This window comes from Phyllobates terribilis, unplaced genomic scaffold, assembly GCF_046119375.1.
Source record: "Phyllobates terribilis strain yellow unplaced genomic scaffold, ASM4611937v1 Scaffold_5__5_contigs__length_657084704, whole genome shotgun sequence".
NCBI lineage: Eukaryota > Metazoa > Chordata > Amphibia > Anura > Dendrobatidae > Phyllobates > Phyllobates terribilis.
The window spans coordinates 237,440,715-237,459,000 of record NW_027362765.1 but is presented as its reverse complement, the minus strand read 5'-3'; positions in this window follow the sequence as shown (position 1 = coordinate 237,459,000).

The window sequence follows — 18,286 nt, the reverse complement described above, 5'->3', positions numbered from 1 at the left end:
ACATTTCACGACTGCTTGCATTGGAAATGCTGCCTTTTAGGCTGGTGGAGACGGAATCCTTCCGCAATCTTATGGCGGTGGCCGTCCCTCGTTACTCGGTCCCCAGCCGACACTATTTTGCCCGGTGTGCCATCCCCGCACTACACAAGCAGGTGTCCCAAAGCATCTGCCGTGCCCTCAACAACGCAGTTACAGGGAGAGTCCACCTGACAACGGACACGTGGACAAGTGCTTGTGGCCAGGGACGGTACATCTCTCTGACGGCACACTGGGTAAACATAGTGGAAGCCGGGACCCAGTCGGACCTTGGGACGGAACACATCCTCCCCACACCGAGGATTGCGGGCCCTATGTCAGTCAGAGTTGCCCCCACAGTGTACAGCTCCTGCGCATCCTCCTCCTCCTCCTCATGTTCAGCCTCCATCTCAGATATCACCACATCAGTTACAAGCTGGAAGCATTGCAGCACTGCCTCCGCCAAGTGGCAACAGGCTGTGCTGAAACTCATAAGCTTAGGTGATAAACCTCACACTGCTTGTGAGTTGTGGACAGCTGTGAAAGAGCAGGCAGATCTGTGGCTGAGACCGCTGAACCTACATCCCGGCATGGTCGTGTGTGACAATGGCCGTAACCTGGTGGCGGCTATGAGGCGAGGTGAGATCACACACGTACCATGCCTGGCTCATGTGCTTAACCTCGTGGTTCAGCAGTTTCTTAAATCGTACCCCGAGTTGCCAGATCTGCTCGTGAAAGTACGCCGCCTGTCAGCTCATTTTTGCAAGTCGGCTACAGCTTCCGACGCCCTTGCTGTGTTGCAGCAGCATTTGCAGCTTCCGGCACACTGACTGGTGTGTGATGTCCCCACACGTTTGAACTCTACCCTCCACATGTTGCAAAGGATTTGTGAGCAGAAGAGAGCAGTTGTGGAGTACCAGCTGCAACAAGGCCGTCGATATTCAGGTCAGACTCCACACATAAGACCTCAGGAGTGGACCTGGATGTCTGACATATGTACCATCCTGACAAACTTTGAGGAGGCCACCAAGATGGTGAGTGGCGATGACGCCATCATTAGTGTCAGCATCCCACTTGTCTGTCTTTTGCAACGCTCTCTGCAGAGAATTAAAGAGGAGGCATTGCAGCCAGAGTATGATGAGATGGATCAAGAAGCCGTAGCGGGCGATTACACACAGCCCAGCCTCATCTCATCCCAACGTGCATTGGGGGACAATGAGGGAGAGGAGGAGGAGGAGGAGGAGGAAGAACAGGAGCTGCTATCATGTGTTGTAGACGGTAGTACCTGTACAAGTGTCATACCGTCGGTTCAGCGTGGGTAGCCTGAGGACAGGGGGGAGGAGGAAGAGGAGGAGGAGGAGGAGAGCATGGTCAGTCGTCATCTTGGTGAGGACACGGAAATCTTGCTCGTTACCAGTCTGGCACGCATGGCTGACTTTATGTTACGCTGCCTTATCCGTGACCCTCGCGTTGTCAAAATGTTGGGTGACAGTCATTACTGGTTGATGACACTTGTAGACCCCCGCTACAAGGAGAACTTTCACTCTCTTATTCCTGAGGTGGAGAGATCTACAAAAATGGGGCAATACCAGAAGGCCCTTGCTGCAGAACTCTTAAAAAAATTCCCATCTGAACACGCTAGCGGCAGAGGTCACAGTTCGTTGCCCAACCAAGGCATACAGGCGAGAGAGATGCAACTCCAATCCAGCAGAGGCAGGGGAACACTGTCAATGTTCTGCGACAGTTTTCTGACACCCGCCCAGCTTATAGGCCCTGAGGCGCGGGGTACTCTCACAAGGAGTGGAAAGTTTCAAAAGATGGTGAGGGAGTACCTTGCCGATCGTACCAGCGTCCTCCGTGATTCCTCTGTGCCTTTTAATTATTGGGTATCCAATCTGGACACTTGGAATGAACTCGCTCTGTACGCCTTGGAGGTCCTGGCCTGCGCTGCCGCTAGCGTGCTATCGGAGCGTGTTTTTAGTGCCGCTGGGGGAATTATAACTGATAAGCGCACTCGCCTGTCAACTGACAATGCTGACAAGCTGACCCTTATCAAAATGAACAAGGGCTGGATTGGGCCAGACTTCTCATCACCACCAAATGACAGCAGAGTAACATAAAGTTAAATCCACTGTGTTATTTCGGGAGGTGTATTCACATGTACCGCTTCACACCAACACATGGGTATACGCTTCCACTTTTCGGCTGTTTAATCTTCTTCTCCTTATCCTCAGCCTCCACCACCACTATACCACCAGGGTGCCAGCATTGCAAGTTCCTCCGTCCTAATTTTTGGCAGCTTTTGCTGGGAAAGCATAAGCAAATACCATGGGACACCCACTCCCCAATAGTGGGACCTATGTTTGTAATATGCTGTACTGCATGGCTCTTGTAAGGGGCATTGCAAGTTGCTCCATCCTAATTTTTTCAGCTTTTGCTGGGAAAGCATAAGCAAATACTATGGGAGACCCACTCCCCAATAATGGGACTTATGTTTGTAATATGCTGTACTGCATGGCTCTTGTAAGGGGTATTGCAAGTTGCTCCGTCCTAATTTTTGGCAGCTTTTGCTTGCAAGGCATAAGCAAATACTATGGGACACCCACTCCCCAATAATGGGACTTATGTTTGTAATATGCTGTACTGCATGGCTCTTGTAAGGGGCATTGCAAGTTGCTCCGTCCTAATTTTTGGCAGCTTTTGCTGGGAAAGCATAAGCAAATACTATGGGAGACCCACTCCCCAATAATGGGACTTATGTTTGTAATATGCTGTACTGCATGGCTCTTGTAAGGGGCATTGCAAGTTGCTCCATCCTAATTTTTGGCAGCTTTTGCTGGGAAAGCATAATCAAATACTATGGGAGACCCACTCCCCAATAATGGGACTTATGTTTGTAATATGCTGTTCTGCATGGCTCTTGTAAGGGGCATTGCAAGTTGCTCCGTCCTAATTTTTGGCAGCTTTTGCTTGCAAGACATAAGCAAATACTATGGGAGACCCACTCCCCAATAATGGAACTTATGTTTGTAATGTGCTGTACTGCATGGCTCTTGTAAGGGGCATTGCAAGTTGCTCCGTCCTAATTTTTGGCAGCTTTTGCTTGCAAGGCATAAGAAAATACTATGGGACACCCACTCCCCAATAATGGGACTTATGTTTGCAATATGCTGTACTGCATGTGACGCGCCCCCTGGGCCGTGTGTACACGTGTGTGGGATACCCGGTGCCGGGTCTCTTGGGTCTGTAGTCTCCGTGGCGGTGACCCGGTCCCGTGTCTCAGGCTGGTCAAACCAGTGGCAGTCTTTCTTAGGTTTTGAGGTGAATTGTCCAACTGCGCCACCCGTGGATTGCGGTCAGGGAGTACCACCGCTGCGAGGCAGACCGCTGAGGCTGGTGTTGTGTGCTCAGCATAGAATGGGATAACTCCCCTCGGGAGGAGTATAGCCTCAGGGCAGTGAGTGTGGATGATGGGGGTGATGGTGCACGAGCGCAGCAGGAACGACTCAGAGTCTTTGCAGTGCAGTTCAGGGTCTTTATTGATGATTATAAGGTAGACCCTCCCGGGAGTACTGGCTAGCATAAGAGGCCTGGTCAGTCTGTGAGCAAGCAGGAGTTCCCCTGGCCAGGTGGAGTTGTAGGCCTCCCCTTCTGTCTGCACTCTTCCTGGCTACCTTGCTGTAAGCGGATAGAAGTTGCCCGCGTCCCAGAGTGTACCGTGTAGTGCTCACCCGTATGGCTGGTGACTTGGGGCCTTCTGTTAGCCTCCGCTCCACGACGGCGGTGCTGGTCCCTTGCTTGTGACTGAGCCTCCGGGCTTCTATGGCCAGAGGACCTGAAATCCCCTGCCGGCTGGTTTCTGCTGCTGGATATATAAGTCCTCACAGCTTCGGACTCCTGTGTCCGGTTCCTATTGTCTTCTGCCAGGGCGAGCTCTGCTCAGCTTCCAGCCCCTGGTCTTTAGCTCCTAGCTCCTACAGAGCTCCTTGCTGTTACTTTCCCTTGCTCTCACTCTGACTCTGACTGTTCTCTGACTCACTCAACCCCGCCCCAGATCCAGTTTATAAGGGCAGAATTCTCCCCTCCCAGGACTGGGGCAGGAGGATGTTGCATGTTTAAGGGATCCTGACCAGGAAACCTCCCACTTGCTCTCCAACGTAATATCTCTATTACTTTGGTGACCAGACCCATGGGGTGCCACACATGGCTCTTCTAAGGGGCATTGCAATTCCTCATAATTTTTGGAAAGTATTCCATTCACTGCTTAGGCCAACAGTGCACGGGAGACCCAGTTGCTATAAATCGAAAAAAAGGTTTAGTTAACGCCCTCTGACCTCCATGTCATTTCCAAGGGGCATTGAAGTAGCTGGAAATTTTTGGTAGGCATTGCACTCACTGTATGCCCTATAACTGTGTAGCCGAACCGCCCCTTTTGTTACAGAAACATATCCTACAAGACATATCTGGTTGACTGGCCTGATATTGATGTGAATGGTCCCTGTTCCTCCTGCTCTTTCTCCTTTGCCACCACCTCATCCATCATTTATCACCTGAAGCTTTGTTTTAACGGGAGTCATAGAACTGGGATAGTAGCAGGAAAACATCCAGCAATCCTCGGAGGAGGTAGGATATGCGCCAAAACGCGGACCACCTCAGGCCTAGCCGCTACCACATACATGCGCTTGCATTCCAAGAAAACAAAGCAGATGCTAACTTCTATCATCATCATCATGCTCCTCACCTAGGCACTCTCAACTCCCCTGATGGAGAAGCCAGGGCCCACCGGAGGAGTCTGGTTCTCTGGTGGGCTCGTCCAATGCTGCCCTAAAGCAGGCCAGGCTAAGAAAAGTGTGGGGGAAGGTGACAGGAGAAATCAGGACGGCTGGGGACCGAGTATGGACACCTTGCCGCCACCTGGCGGCTGGGGACAGAGCGTGGACACCCGGCCGCCGGGCGGCTGGGGACAGAGTATGGATACCTCGCTGCCGAAGCGGCCATGAGGTAGTGGCCAGCTTCGGCCTCCTCCAAACTAAAAGGCCCCATTTCAAGTGAAAGCTAGCAGTATGGTATTGCAGCCTGCGGGTGGGTGGGTGGTTGGCTGCATATTTTCGCTTGCATTGCAAGGAATGGGGGAGGTACAATTGAACACTGCCCTGAGACAAGGACTTGCACGGGGATAGTTGCAAGTCTGCATCTTCTGATGCGGCAAGGATCACTTCTGATGGGCACACTTTTAGACAGTGACCTGGGGGTCAGAGATGCTTCCAGGGGTCTTCCCCATGCTGATCCCTTGTCTTTTCAGCACTGTATGCATGTGTCACACAGCACATGGCCAGATAAGGTTGTAAAATGTTAAAATTACATTTCCCGGTGAACGCATTTGTCACGGTTGAAAGCAATACAAAAGTGCAAAAACGCATGAAAAATGCTACTTGTGAACATAGCCCAAGGTGTGGAGGAGTATTTTTGTTTTTGGTTATTTATTTTACCTTATACACAAGTTTTTACCCTGGAAAGGAAATTCCTTAACATATTTCACAGGAAAACCGTTTCAGTTTCGTTTTTGAACGTTTTATTGTGAGCCCGCAAAAGTGGCTTAATACCTCTGACCACATTGTTGACAGCAGTGACCTGGGGGTCAGAAATGCTTCCAGGGGCGATCCCCATGCTGCCCCCATGTCTTTTGAGCACTGTCACTATCGTTTTGGGCACTTTTTAGGCTTTCTACAGACTGCCGGGGGTGCTGCCGCAAAAATGCTCGGGTCTCTCATAGACTAACATTGGGCTCGTTGCTCGGGTCGAGCACCCGAGTATCACGGTAAGCTCGGCCCGAGCTTCGAGCACCCGAGCATTTTAGTGATCGCTCAACACTATCAGTCGTCATGTTGGTGAGGACACGGAAGTCTTGCCCGTTACCAGTCTGGCACCCATGGCTGACTTTATGTTACGCTGCCTTAACCGTGATCCTCGCATTGTCAAAATGTTGGGTGACAGTCATTACTGGTTGATGACACTTTTAGACCCCCTCTACAAGGAGAACTTTCACTCTCTTATTCCTGAGTTGGAGAGGTCTACAAAAATGGGGCAGTACCAGAAGGCCCTTGCTGCAGAACTATTAAAAAAATTCCCATCTGAACACGATAGCGGCAGAGGTCACAGTTCGCTGCCAAACTAAGGCATACAGGCGAGAGAGACACAACTCCAATCCAGCAGAGGCAGGGGAACACTATCAATGTTCTAGGACAGTTTTCTGAGACCTGCCCAGCTTACAGGCCCTGAGGCGCAGGGTACTCTCACAAGGAGTGGAAAGTTTCAAAAGATGGTGAGGGAGTACCAGCGTCCTCCGTGATTCCTCTGTGCCTTTTAATTATTGGGTATCCAAGCTGGACACTTGGAATGAACTCGCTCTGTACGCCTTGGAGGTCCTGGCCTGCCCTGCCGCTAGCGTGTTATCGGAGCGTGTTTTTAGTGCCGCTGGGGGAATTATAACTGATAAGCGCACTTGCCTGTCAACTGACAATGCTGACAAGCTGACCCTTATCAAAATGAACAAGGGCTGGATTGGGCCAGACTTCTCATCACCACCAAATGACAGCAGAGTAACATAAAGTCAAATCCACTGTGTTATTTCAGGAGGTGTATTCCCATGCATCGCTTCACACCCACACATGGGTATACGCTTCCTCATTTCGGCTGTTTTTTGCTCTTCTCCTTATCCTCAGCCTCCACGACCACTATACCACCAGGGTGACCGTGGTCCATGTTGCCAGCATTGCAAGTTCCTCTGTCCTAATTTTTGGCAGCTTTTGCTTGGAAGGCATAGGCAAAGACTATGGGAGACCCACTCCCCATTAATGGGAATAATGTTTTTAATATGCTGTACTGCATGGCTCTTGTAAGGGACATTGCAAGTTCCCCCTTCCTAATTTTTGGCAGCTTTTGCTTGGAAGGCATAGGCAAAGACTATGGGAGACCCACTCCCCAATAATGGGAATAATGTTTTTAATATGCTGTACTGCATGGCTCTTGTAAGGGGCATTAAAATCATCTTGTTAAGCTACTGTGACCTCCACGTCTCTTCCAAGGGTCGTTAATATTGTCTTTTTATTCCACTGCGACCTCCACCACTCTTCCAAGGGGCATTAAAAGCGTCTTGTTAAGCTACTGTGACCTCCACGTTTCTTCCACAGGGCGTTGATATTGTCTTTTTATTCCATTGCAACCTCCACCACTCTTCCAAGGGGCATTGATATTGTCTTTTTATTCCACTGCGACCTCCACCACTCTTCCAAGGGGCATTAAAACCGTCTTGTTAAGCTACTGTGACCTCCACGTCTCTTCCACGGGGCATTGATATTGTCTTTTTATTCCACTGTGACCTCCACATCTCTTCCAAGGGGCATTAAAACTGTCTTGTTATAACACTCTGAACTCCACGTCTCTTCTAAGGGGCATTAAAACCGTCTTGTTAAACCACTCTGAACTCCACAGCTCTTCCAAGGGGCATTGACATGTTGTTTTTAATTACCTCTAACCTCCACGACTCTTGCAACGGGCATTGCATTTCCTCCTAATTATTGTCAGCTTTTGCTTTTCAATGCATAGGCGAACACTAAGGGAGACCCACTCCCCAATAATGGGTAGAAGGTTTTTAATACGCTGTAATCCACGTCTGTTTCAAGGGGCATTGCAGTGCCTAATAATTTTTGGAAAGCCTTCCATTCCCTGCTTAGGCCAACAGTGTACAGGAGACCCAGTTGCTATAAATGGAAAAAACGGTTTAGTTAAGGCGCTCTGACCTCCATGTCACTTCCAAGGGGCATTGGAGTGCCTCGAAATTTTTGGTAGGCATTGCATTCACTGTATGCCCTATAACTGTGTAGCTGAACCGCTCCTTTTGGTACAGAAACATATCCTACAAGACATGTTTGGTTGGCTGGCCTGATATTGATGTGAATGGTCCCTGTTCCTCCTGCTCTTTCTCCTTTGCCACCACCTCATCCATCATTCATCACCTGAAGCTTTGTTTTAACGGGAGTCATAGAACTGGGATAGTAGCAGGAAAACATCCAGCAATCCTCGAAGGAGGTAGAATATGCGCCAAAACGCTGACCACCTCAGGCCTAGCTGCTACTACATACATGCGCTTGCATTCCAAGGAACAGAAAGCTAAGGAGGTCGATGGCCTCATGATCATGAATAATTTACTCGTTGTGTAGGAGGCCGACCACTGCTGCTGTCTACCTTCTGAACGTTGTGTTGAAGCCTGATTGACCCAGGACCCGCAATCCTCTATGTCTGGAGGACGTGTTGCATCCCAGTGTCCAACTGTGTCCCGGCTTCCACAATATTAACCCAGTGTGAAGGCGTCAGTGAGATGGACCATTCCTGGCCACATTCACTTGTCCACGTGTTTGTGGTTAGGCTGTCCTTCCCACTAAATGCACTGGGGAAGGCACAGGTAATGTTTTGGCATGCGCGCTTGTGTATAAGGCGCACCGGGGCAAATAGGGGCGGCTGGGGACCTTTTATGGACACCCGGCCACCCCCACGCGGCTGGGGACTGTGTGTGGGCACCCGGCCGCGGGGCGGCTGGGGACTGAGTATAGACACCCGGCCGCCCCCTGGCGGCTGGGGACCAAGCGTGGACACCCGGCCGCCGGGCGGCTGGGGACTGAGTATGAATACCAGGCTACCGACGCAGCCATGACGTGGTGGCCAGATTCCACCTCCACATGCCTAAAAGGCCCAATTTCAAGTGCAAGCAAGCTAGCAGTATGGTATTGCAGCCTGGGGGTGGGTGGGTGGCTGGCTGCATACTTGCGCTTGTATTGCAAGTTATGGGGGAGATACAATTGAACACTGCCCTGGGACAAGGACTTGCACGGGGATAGTTGCAAGTCTGCATCTTCTGATGCGGCAAGGATCACTTCTGATGGGCACACTTTTAGGCAGTGACCTGGGTGTCAGAGATGCTTCCAGGGGTCTTCCCCATGCTGTTCCCATGTCTTTTTAGCACTGTATGCATGTGTCACACAGCACATGGCCAGATAAGGTTGTAAAATGTTAAAATGACATTTCCCGGTGAATGCATTTGTCACAGTTGAAAGCAATACAAACATGCAAAAATGCATAAAAAATGCTACCTGTGAACATAGCCCAAGGTGTGGAGGAGCATTTTTGTTTTTGGTTATTTATTTTACCTTATACACAAGTCTTTACCCTGGAAAGGATGTTCCTTAACCCCTTTCCGATCTGGTCAGTAATAGTACGCACCAGGTCGGGAAGGCCGGTTCAGCGGGGGCTCCGGCGGTGAGCCCGCACTGAAGCGAGCACATGTCAGCTGATTATTGGAATCGCAATCCACCCGCGGCTGTTAACATGTTAAATCTCTGACAGTGGCATTTAACTCGCGCTTCCGGGAGTCCTAAGCCCCGCCCATCAGTGACCCCATCACATGATCGCGGGTCACCAATGGGTGGGCATGACAACTCAGCGTCTGCAGCAGACGCCTGTGGTTGTCATGTCTCAATTGCTATGAGCGCCACCTAGTGGTCAGCGCTCATAGCAAGTGAGCATTTCTCCTGCATACAAGCGATCTGCTCATCGCTTGTATGCAGTAGAAGCAATCAGACAACTGCTGCTTCTAGCCTCCTCTGGAGACTATAGAAGCAAGCAGAAAGTGTAAAAAAAAAGTTTTTAAAAAAATAAAAAAAATAAAAAATATATAAAAGTTTAAGTCACCCCCCTTTCGCCCCATTCAAAATAAAATATATATATATATACATATAAAAAAAACCCCACATACACATATTTGGTATCACCGTGTTCAGAATTGCCCGATCTATCAATATAAAAGAAGAATTAATACAATCAGTAAACGGCGTAACGAGAAAAAAATTTTAAACGCCAGAATTAAGTTTTTTTGGTCGCTACAACTTTGCAATAAAATGCAATAACGGGCGATTAAAACATCGGATCTACCCCAAAATGGTATCAATAAAAACGTCAGCCCGGCACGCAAAAAATAAGCCCTCACCTGGCCCCAGATCCCGAAAAATGGAGAAGCTAAGGGTCTCGGAAAATGGCGCCATTTTTTTTGTTTTTTTTAGCAAGCTTTGGATTTTTTTTTCACCACTTAAATAAAAAAGAACCTATACATGTTTGGTGTCTATGAACTCGTAACGACCTGGAAAATAATGATGGCAGGTCAGTTTTAGCAATCTGTGAACGTGGTAAAAAAAGGACCCAAAAAACAACTGTGGAATTGCATTTTTTTTGCAGTTTCACTGCACTTGGAATTTTTTTCCCATTTTCCAGTACACGATATGGTAAAACCAGTGATGGTGTTTAAAAGTACAACTCGTCCCGCAAAAAATAAGCCCTCACATGGCCATATTGAACGAAAATTAAAAAAGTTCTGGCTCTGGGAAGAAGGGGAGCAAAAAAGGAAAACACAAAAACAGAAAGACCCATGGTCGTTAAGGGGTTAACATATTTCACAGGAAAGCACTTTCACTTTCGTTTTTGAACGTTTTATTGTGAGCCTGTAAAAGTGGCTTAATACCTCGTTGTTGACAGCAGTGACCTGGGGGTCAGAAATGCTTCCAGGGGCGATCCCCATGCTGTCCCCATGTCATTTGAGCACTGTCACTATCGTTTTGGGCACTTTTTAGGCTTTCTACAGACTGCCGGGGGAGCCGCCGCAAAAATGTTCGGGTCTCCCATAGACTAACATTGGGCTCGTTGCTCGGGTCGAGCACCCGAGTATCACAGTGAGCTCGGCCCGAGCTTCGAGCACCCGAGCATTTTAGTGCTCGCTCAACACTACTGATAAGACAATCATTATCCCCTAAAGAAATTCTATAACAGATAATTATAAGCCAAAAAAACATGACTTGATCCCCTTGTTGTTGGATTCTGCAAAACAACTGATTGCTCTACATTGGAAACAAGAATCTCCCCTACTCACTCCGAATGGATAAATAAAGTAAACATGATTAGACGCTTAGAGGAACTCACCAGCTGGGAAACCTATCCCATCCCAAATTTTCTAAAGTGTGGAGCCAACGGAGCCAGGAGGTTTAATTCTTTCCTTGCCCCACCCCCCCTAGAAAACCATATCAATCTCCTGATATGATATTCTTTCTATTCTTAGTCCCTATTCTTATCCCTTTTCCCTTTTGTTTACACCCATCCACTCCCTCCACCCTTCTGCGAATAAAGTACTCCCTTGGTCGAGTGTTTATCAACCTCTAACTTTTTTATGTCACTAAGCTTTAAGAGACCTACTATTCCTTTATAGGATTATTTGACTGGAATTATTTTATTTTATTTTATTCCATATTCATATGTCTTTACTCATATGTCATGGGCTACGAGCTTGTTTATGCTGTTGTCCTTATTTTGTTTTTTTCCGTTTTTTATGTTACTATGATCTTTTAATGTAATGTAATGTATGCAGCACAGCTCCTTTTCTCATTTGCTGACCATTGCAGCGCATCTCTTCCCTCATTGACTTTGCAGACACTTGCGAAAACATTGGGCACTTGCTGCTTTTCTTTCGCTTCCCATCCTTTTGGGCCTCCCCTGCCCTTTATCCTGCAGGGCTATGCTGTTTGTCATGTTTTGTAGCAAGCAGAAGGGGGCAGTTCTTAAGGGGTTATCTGGGTTGACAGTGGTTAGCATAAGTAGTAAAAGGCAGCAATAAGCAACCGCCCAACGTGGGGCTGGGAGTTGTCTGAGCCCCCCACCTGGTGAGCACAGTACGACGTGGGCAGCCGTTACCTGCAGAAGTGGTCTGGATAATAACAACTGTGAGTAAAGGCCCTTGACTGCATCACTGACTCCGTGTCCTTACTGCTGCTGCCCTGCACCATCACCCCCATCCTCAGCATACACTGCCCTGAGGCTATACTCCTCCCGCCGTGGGGAGTTATGCTACGCTCTGCTGCACCCACAACACCAGACTCAGCGGTCTGCCCTGCAGCGGCGGTTCACTCTGACCACAATCCACGGGTGGCGTAGTCGGACATTTAAACATCAAAACCACATAAATAGTTCCGCCACTGGTTTGACCGCCCTGAGCCACGGAACCGGGTCGCCGCCACGGAGACTACAACCACCAGCATCCACCAAAAAGGGTCCGGCTCCGGATGTCCCAAGGCCCAGGGGGCGCGTCAGAACATTTTCATCACCTTTCATAATCACCAATGGGACATGGCAGGGATGTCCTCTGTCCCCTCTTTATACATCCTAGTGACGGAGCATCTGCTCTCATCAATTCGCCATAACCCCAATATTAGGTGGATTGAGGTGGGAGGCACCGAGTACAAGTGCTCTCTATTTGCTGATGATGTCCTAGTATATATCACTCAATCACATATATCCATCCCTGCTGTTATGGCTGAAATAGATCACTTTGTTACATGGTCAAATTTTAAAATCAATACAGCGAAGTCTGAGGCCCTCGATGTCTCCCTCCCCAAATCCATACAGGATTCCATCCAGTCCAACTTTCCCTTTGCCTGGCCCTCACAGGGTATCAAATTCTTAGGAATTCCTATTCATAGAGACCTCTCCCATCTATGTTATCTTAATTTTGGGCCCTTTATTGAACAACTCCATACAGACCACGGTTGGCAAGTTAGAACTGTAAGATTCACTATGTGAACCACTGGTGTTTTGTGGAAAAGCACATGTACACTGTGTTCCAAATTATTATGCAAAAAGTGTTTAGGAGTGATAAGGGAAGAATTTGTTTGTTTGTCAGTTAAACTCATTGATGGTGATATGTGTCAGGGCTCTTTATATCACTGTAAGCAATTGCAGACACCTGTGCTAATTAGTTTGGCAGGTGTGTCCAATGAACGGCAAGACTACTTAAGAAGGCTGTCCCACCTTTTTAAGCAGCCTACATTTTCTGCCAAAATGGGAAAGAAAAAGGATGTGTCGGCTGCTGAGAAGCAACAAATTGTGGAGTGTTTAGGTCAAGGCATGACTACAATCAACATTGTGCGATGATCAGGATGAAGTGTCTTGGCAATCAAGAAGTATGTAGCTGATTCACAGTACACACGTGTGCGTGCTGATAAGGGCAAATTGAGGACTCTTTCCTACAGGCAATTACGTCAGATTAAAAGAGCAGCGGCAAAAAAGCCTTGTCATAGCAGCAGACAAGTTTTTGAAGCTGCTGGTGCCTCCAACGTCCCCCGAACAACAAGATGCAGAGTCCTTCAGAGGTTTGCAGCTGTGCGTACGCCATCCTGTCGACCTCCTCTATCCACTGCACACAAGCAGAAATGGCTCCAGTTGGCCAAACATTACATGAAGACTGATTTCAAAACTGTTTTGTTCATGGATGAGTGCCGTGCAACGTTCGATGGTCCAGATGGATGGAGTGGAGGATGGCTGGTTGATGGACACCCCACGCAAACACGGCTACAGCGCCAACAAGGAGGAGGTGGAGTAATGTTTTGGGCTGGAATCATGGGGAGAGAGATTGTCAGCCCCTTTAGGATCCCTGAAGGGGTAAAGATGAACTCCATAATGTATGTGGAGTTTCTCAAACAGCACTTCCTGCCATGGTTCAAGAAGAAGAACCGTGTATTCCGCAGCAAGATTATTTTCATGCATGATAATGCACCGTCTCATGCTGCACATAACACATCTGCATCTCTGGCTGATATGGGCATAAAAGGGGACAAATTTATGGTGTGACCCCCATGCTCCCCTGACCTCTACCCCATTCAGAACCTCTGGAGCATCATCAAAAGGAGTGTCTATGATGGCGGGAGGCAGTTCACATCTAAGCAACAGCTCTGGGAGGGTATTCTGTCCTCATGCAAAAAAATTGAAGCAGAAACCATCCAAAACCTGACAAATTCAATGGACGAGAGAGTTCAGAAGCTCCTTTAGAACAAGGGGTCCTATGTGCAAATGTAACATCACCTAGAATAAAGTTTTGAGTTGAAAACTGTTTGATTTCAGTTTCTAATAACCTGCTAATGCTTATAATTTCAAAAATGACCATTTTTTTGGTCTTTATTAAAATGAAAAGGTTGATCGAAGAGTGTGGGGGATCTAAGAGTGTGGCAGCCCAGTAGTCAGGATTACTTCGAATTCTGACAATCTGAGGGTCATGTTGCAGGTAGTGCAGCAAGAAGGCACTTATGTGTCTTGCGCATCTCGGAGCCCCAAAATTATTTTCCGGGCTAGATGCAGCTAAAAATTATTATTAATTTTAAATCTGGTGGAGCTTAGTATAGATGGCCTAATAGAATCAGTACTGCACACTGCTACAAAGCCCAAATTATTTTCCAGCCAAGATACAGATAAACATGATTAGTAATTTGAAAGCTTAAAATGGTTGGTGAGGAGATTTTAACCAATCATCAAGCTTTTACTCTCCCCAGGATGACACAGGGGTAGAAAAGTCGTTTCGGATCCATGATTTGTTCATCTTTATGAACGTGAGTCTGTCTACATTATCAGTGGAGAGCCGCGTGCGCTTATCTGTCAGCACACCACCAGCAGCGCTGAACACACGTTCAGACAGAACGCTGGCTGCGGGGCATGACAAGATCTCCAAGGCGTAAGTGGCGTGCTCCGGCCCTTTATCCAGATTGGAAGCCTAAAAAGAGCAAGGGTCCAGTGACACAGTCATGGCTTCAATGTTTACTTGGAGATACTCCTGTACCATCGTCTCTAGGCGTTGACTATGTGTCAGACTTCTTGTCTCCTGTGGCCTTGCAAAGGATGAGCTAAAAAAGTGGTGAAATGATTCCGCAAAATTGATGTTACCAGCAGATACTGTGTTTCTGTTACGGTTTGAATGCTGAACACTCGACGGTCCCACGGTTGGCAAGTTGGAGCTGTGAGATTCACTACGTGCACCACTGGTGTTTTGTGGAAAAGCACATGTAAGATTCTGCAACAGTCTCTGCTGATACTCCTGCATGCGTGCATCCCTTTCTATGGCAGGAATTATTTCTGCAAATTTACTTTTGTACCAGGAATCTAACAGTGTGGCAACCCAGTAGTCAGGATTATTTCTAATTCTCCCAATTCGAGGGTCATGTTGCAGGTAGTGCAGCAAGAAGGCACTCATGTGTCTTGCGCATCCAGGAGCACCAAGTCCCTGTTGTGTTGGTGGCGAGTTAACAATCATGCTTCCTTCCTCTGTCCTCTCCCCCCAACCTCGCACAACAGAAATGTGGTCTCCCTCATCTGATGAGTCTTCCATCAGTTCGTCCTCCACTTCTTCCTGGGCACCTGCACCTTCCTCACTAGTTTGGCTGCTACCATGCGCCCTGGTAAAACCATCTCCCCCACCCTCACATGCCTGCCGCCTTGGTGCTGCCGACCGTCTGGACCTTGCAGATGTTAGCCCTTCCGCATACAACTCCTCCTCCTCTACTTCCTCCACCTCCTCTTGTGCCACCACCTGACTCCGAATTCTGTTTAACATGTGCTCCAGCATGTAAATCACCGGAATAGTCATGCTGATAATGGCATCGTCACCACTAAACATCTTCGTCACCATTTCAAAACTGTGCAGAAGGGTGCATAGGTCCCTGATCTGAGACCACTCCTCCAGCGTGATTTGCCCCACCTCTGGATCCCGTTGGCCTAGGCTATACGTCAGAACGTATTGCACCAGGGCTTGTCGGTGCTGCCACAGTCGCTGCAACATGTGCAGAGTTGAATTCCACCGAGTAGGCACATCGCATTTTAGCCGGTGAAGTGGCAGGCCCAATGACTTCTGTAGAGATGTAAGTCGCTGAGCTGCGGGATGCGAACGGCGGAAGTGAGCACACAGCGACCGTGCCCTCTGCAGAAGGCCATCTAGTCCGGGATAGTGGGCTAAAAATTGCTGGACAACCAGGTTTAACACGTGAGCCATACAAGGCACGTGTGTGACATTGCCCCGGCGAAGGGCCGCACCCAGGTTTGCAGCATTGTCGCACACGGCCCTGGATTCAGGTCCAGTGGAGACAACCATTCATGAAATTGGTTCTCCAGAGCTGACCACAACTCCTCAGCTGTGTGACTCACATTTCCCAGACATTTCAAAGTAAAAACCGCCTGATGACGTTGAGCCCTACTGCCAGCATAGTAAGGAGGTGTGCAGGATCCCTTCTGCGCTGTTAGAAAGCTTGTGGCATGACCAGACAGGCTTTGGGTGCAGGTGGAGGACCGAGAGGAGGTTGAGGAAGCAGAAGCAGTGGAGGAACTTTGACATAAAGAGGATTGACGCACAACTCGTGGGGACGGCAAGACTTAGACAGCAGCCCCTTGTCCTGCTGTCACCATAGTAACCCAGTGCCCAGTCAGTGACATGTAACGCCCCTGTCCATGCCTACTCGTCCAAGTGTCTGTGGTGAAATGCACCCTGTCACACACAGAGTTTCTCAAAGAAGCGGTGATGTTGTGTGCGACATGCTGGTGGAGCGCAGGCACACCTTTCTTTGAGAAGTAGTGCCGACTGGGCATCTGGTACTGGGGCACTGCGACGGACATAAGGTCTCGAAAATCCTCTGTGTCCACCAGGCAGAAAGGCAGCATTTCTGTAGCCAAGAGCTTGCAGATGGTGAAATTCAACCTCTTAGCTCTCTCATGGCTAGGAGGAAATGGTCTTTTACTTGTCCACATCTGAGGGACTGAGGGCTGGCTGTTGTGCTTAGATGGGGTTGATAAGGGTGTCCCCGGCAAACTGCCGGTCTGTGAGGAAGATGCAGGCGGACATGTTAGGTTGCCTTGATCCAAAGGTGGTGCTATCGATGTCGGACAGCGCTCAACACCAGCTGGTGTTACCACCTCCAAAGAAAATGATGACCTGCCAATCACGCTGGCTGTTGCGGGTAAAGAGGTGGCAGGTCTGCGTCCCAAAACAGGTGTGACTGCTGTCCCCCCAGTCACAGAGGATGAAGAGGCCGCAGATGCACAAGATGGGGCAGACGGTGGTTGGCCCGGCCAGCTAGGCCGCATTGTAGCACAGTGAGCTTCCCACTGCAACTTATGCTTCATGTCCATGTGCCGGTTCATGCATGAAGTACTCAAACTATGTATTTTTTGGCCTCTACTTAGCTTTTGTTGACAAATGTTACAGATAACACGAGTTGGGTCATCTTTATCAATCTGAAAAAATGCCCAGGCTATGCAAGGCTTAGCACCCATGCGACCTGAAGAGCCACCACGACTTGTGGTCAGAGGCAGAGTTGTGTTTGAGGATGCAGTTGTTGACGTGCTTCCAGTACTACGTCTCTGTCCAGGAAGGCGCAACCTGACCTCGTCGTCACTAGCATCCTCCTCCACCTCCTCTGCTGACCTCATCTCTTGGCTGACTGTGGGTTGACAGTAAGTGGGATCTCCAACCTCATCATCATCACCCTGTGTGTTATCACACCCGTCGTCCTCAGAGCCAACCTGTTCCTGCCCTGACAAAAAACTAAAATTGTCGCTCCAATCAGGTATTTGAGTCTCATCATCATCTTCCTCATTGTCTCCACCAACAGGAGTTACAGTTTGGGAATGAGGGTCTACATTATGGTCAGAACGTTCTGCGTCTGGTCCTGGATCCGACTCATAAAGATTCTGGGCATCAGTGCAGATCATTTCCTCGTCTGGATTCACAGAAGCGCTGGAACCGACCTCTGATTGCCAGGCTATAGTATGAGTAAACAGCTCTGCAGACTCAACCATCTGTTCTACCTCATACTCAGACGGGCAGCTGGAGATTTGGGAGCTGTGAGGAAGCAAGTGCGATTGGGGTGACACCTCTGAGGACTGGAGTATTTGTGATGTTGAAGTTGATGTGGAGGAGAGCCCACTTAAAGGAGCACTTGATATCCGTTGAAGCACCTGCTGTTTTTGTGCCTCATCTGGAATTTGTAGCGATTGGCGTGGCCGTAAGAAAGGGATCTTATCACATTGTCCGCTAAAAGAAGTAGACATTTTAGTTTTGCTGGAAGATGGTCTTTCTTCTGCAGATGTTACTGTTGCTTTAACATCTACTCCACGGACACAACCTTTTTTCCCCTTCCCAACACGCCTATTCCCCTTTCCACCAGCAGCAGGCCTTTTTCCACTCATTTTGGTGGTTAACTAATTCACAACTCTGGAGTTGTTGGCACAAAAAAACAATGGATGGGAACCGAGGAGAGCTGAGTGGCCAAACTGTGGTATTAGGCCAAAACTATTGTTTGGGTTAGATGCAGAAAAAAATTAAATTCAGTTTGCAACCTGATGGAGGTCAGTATAGATGGACTAA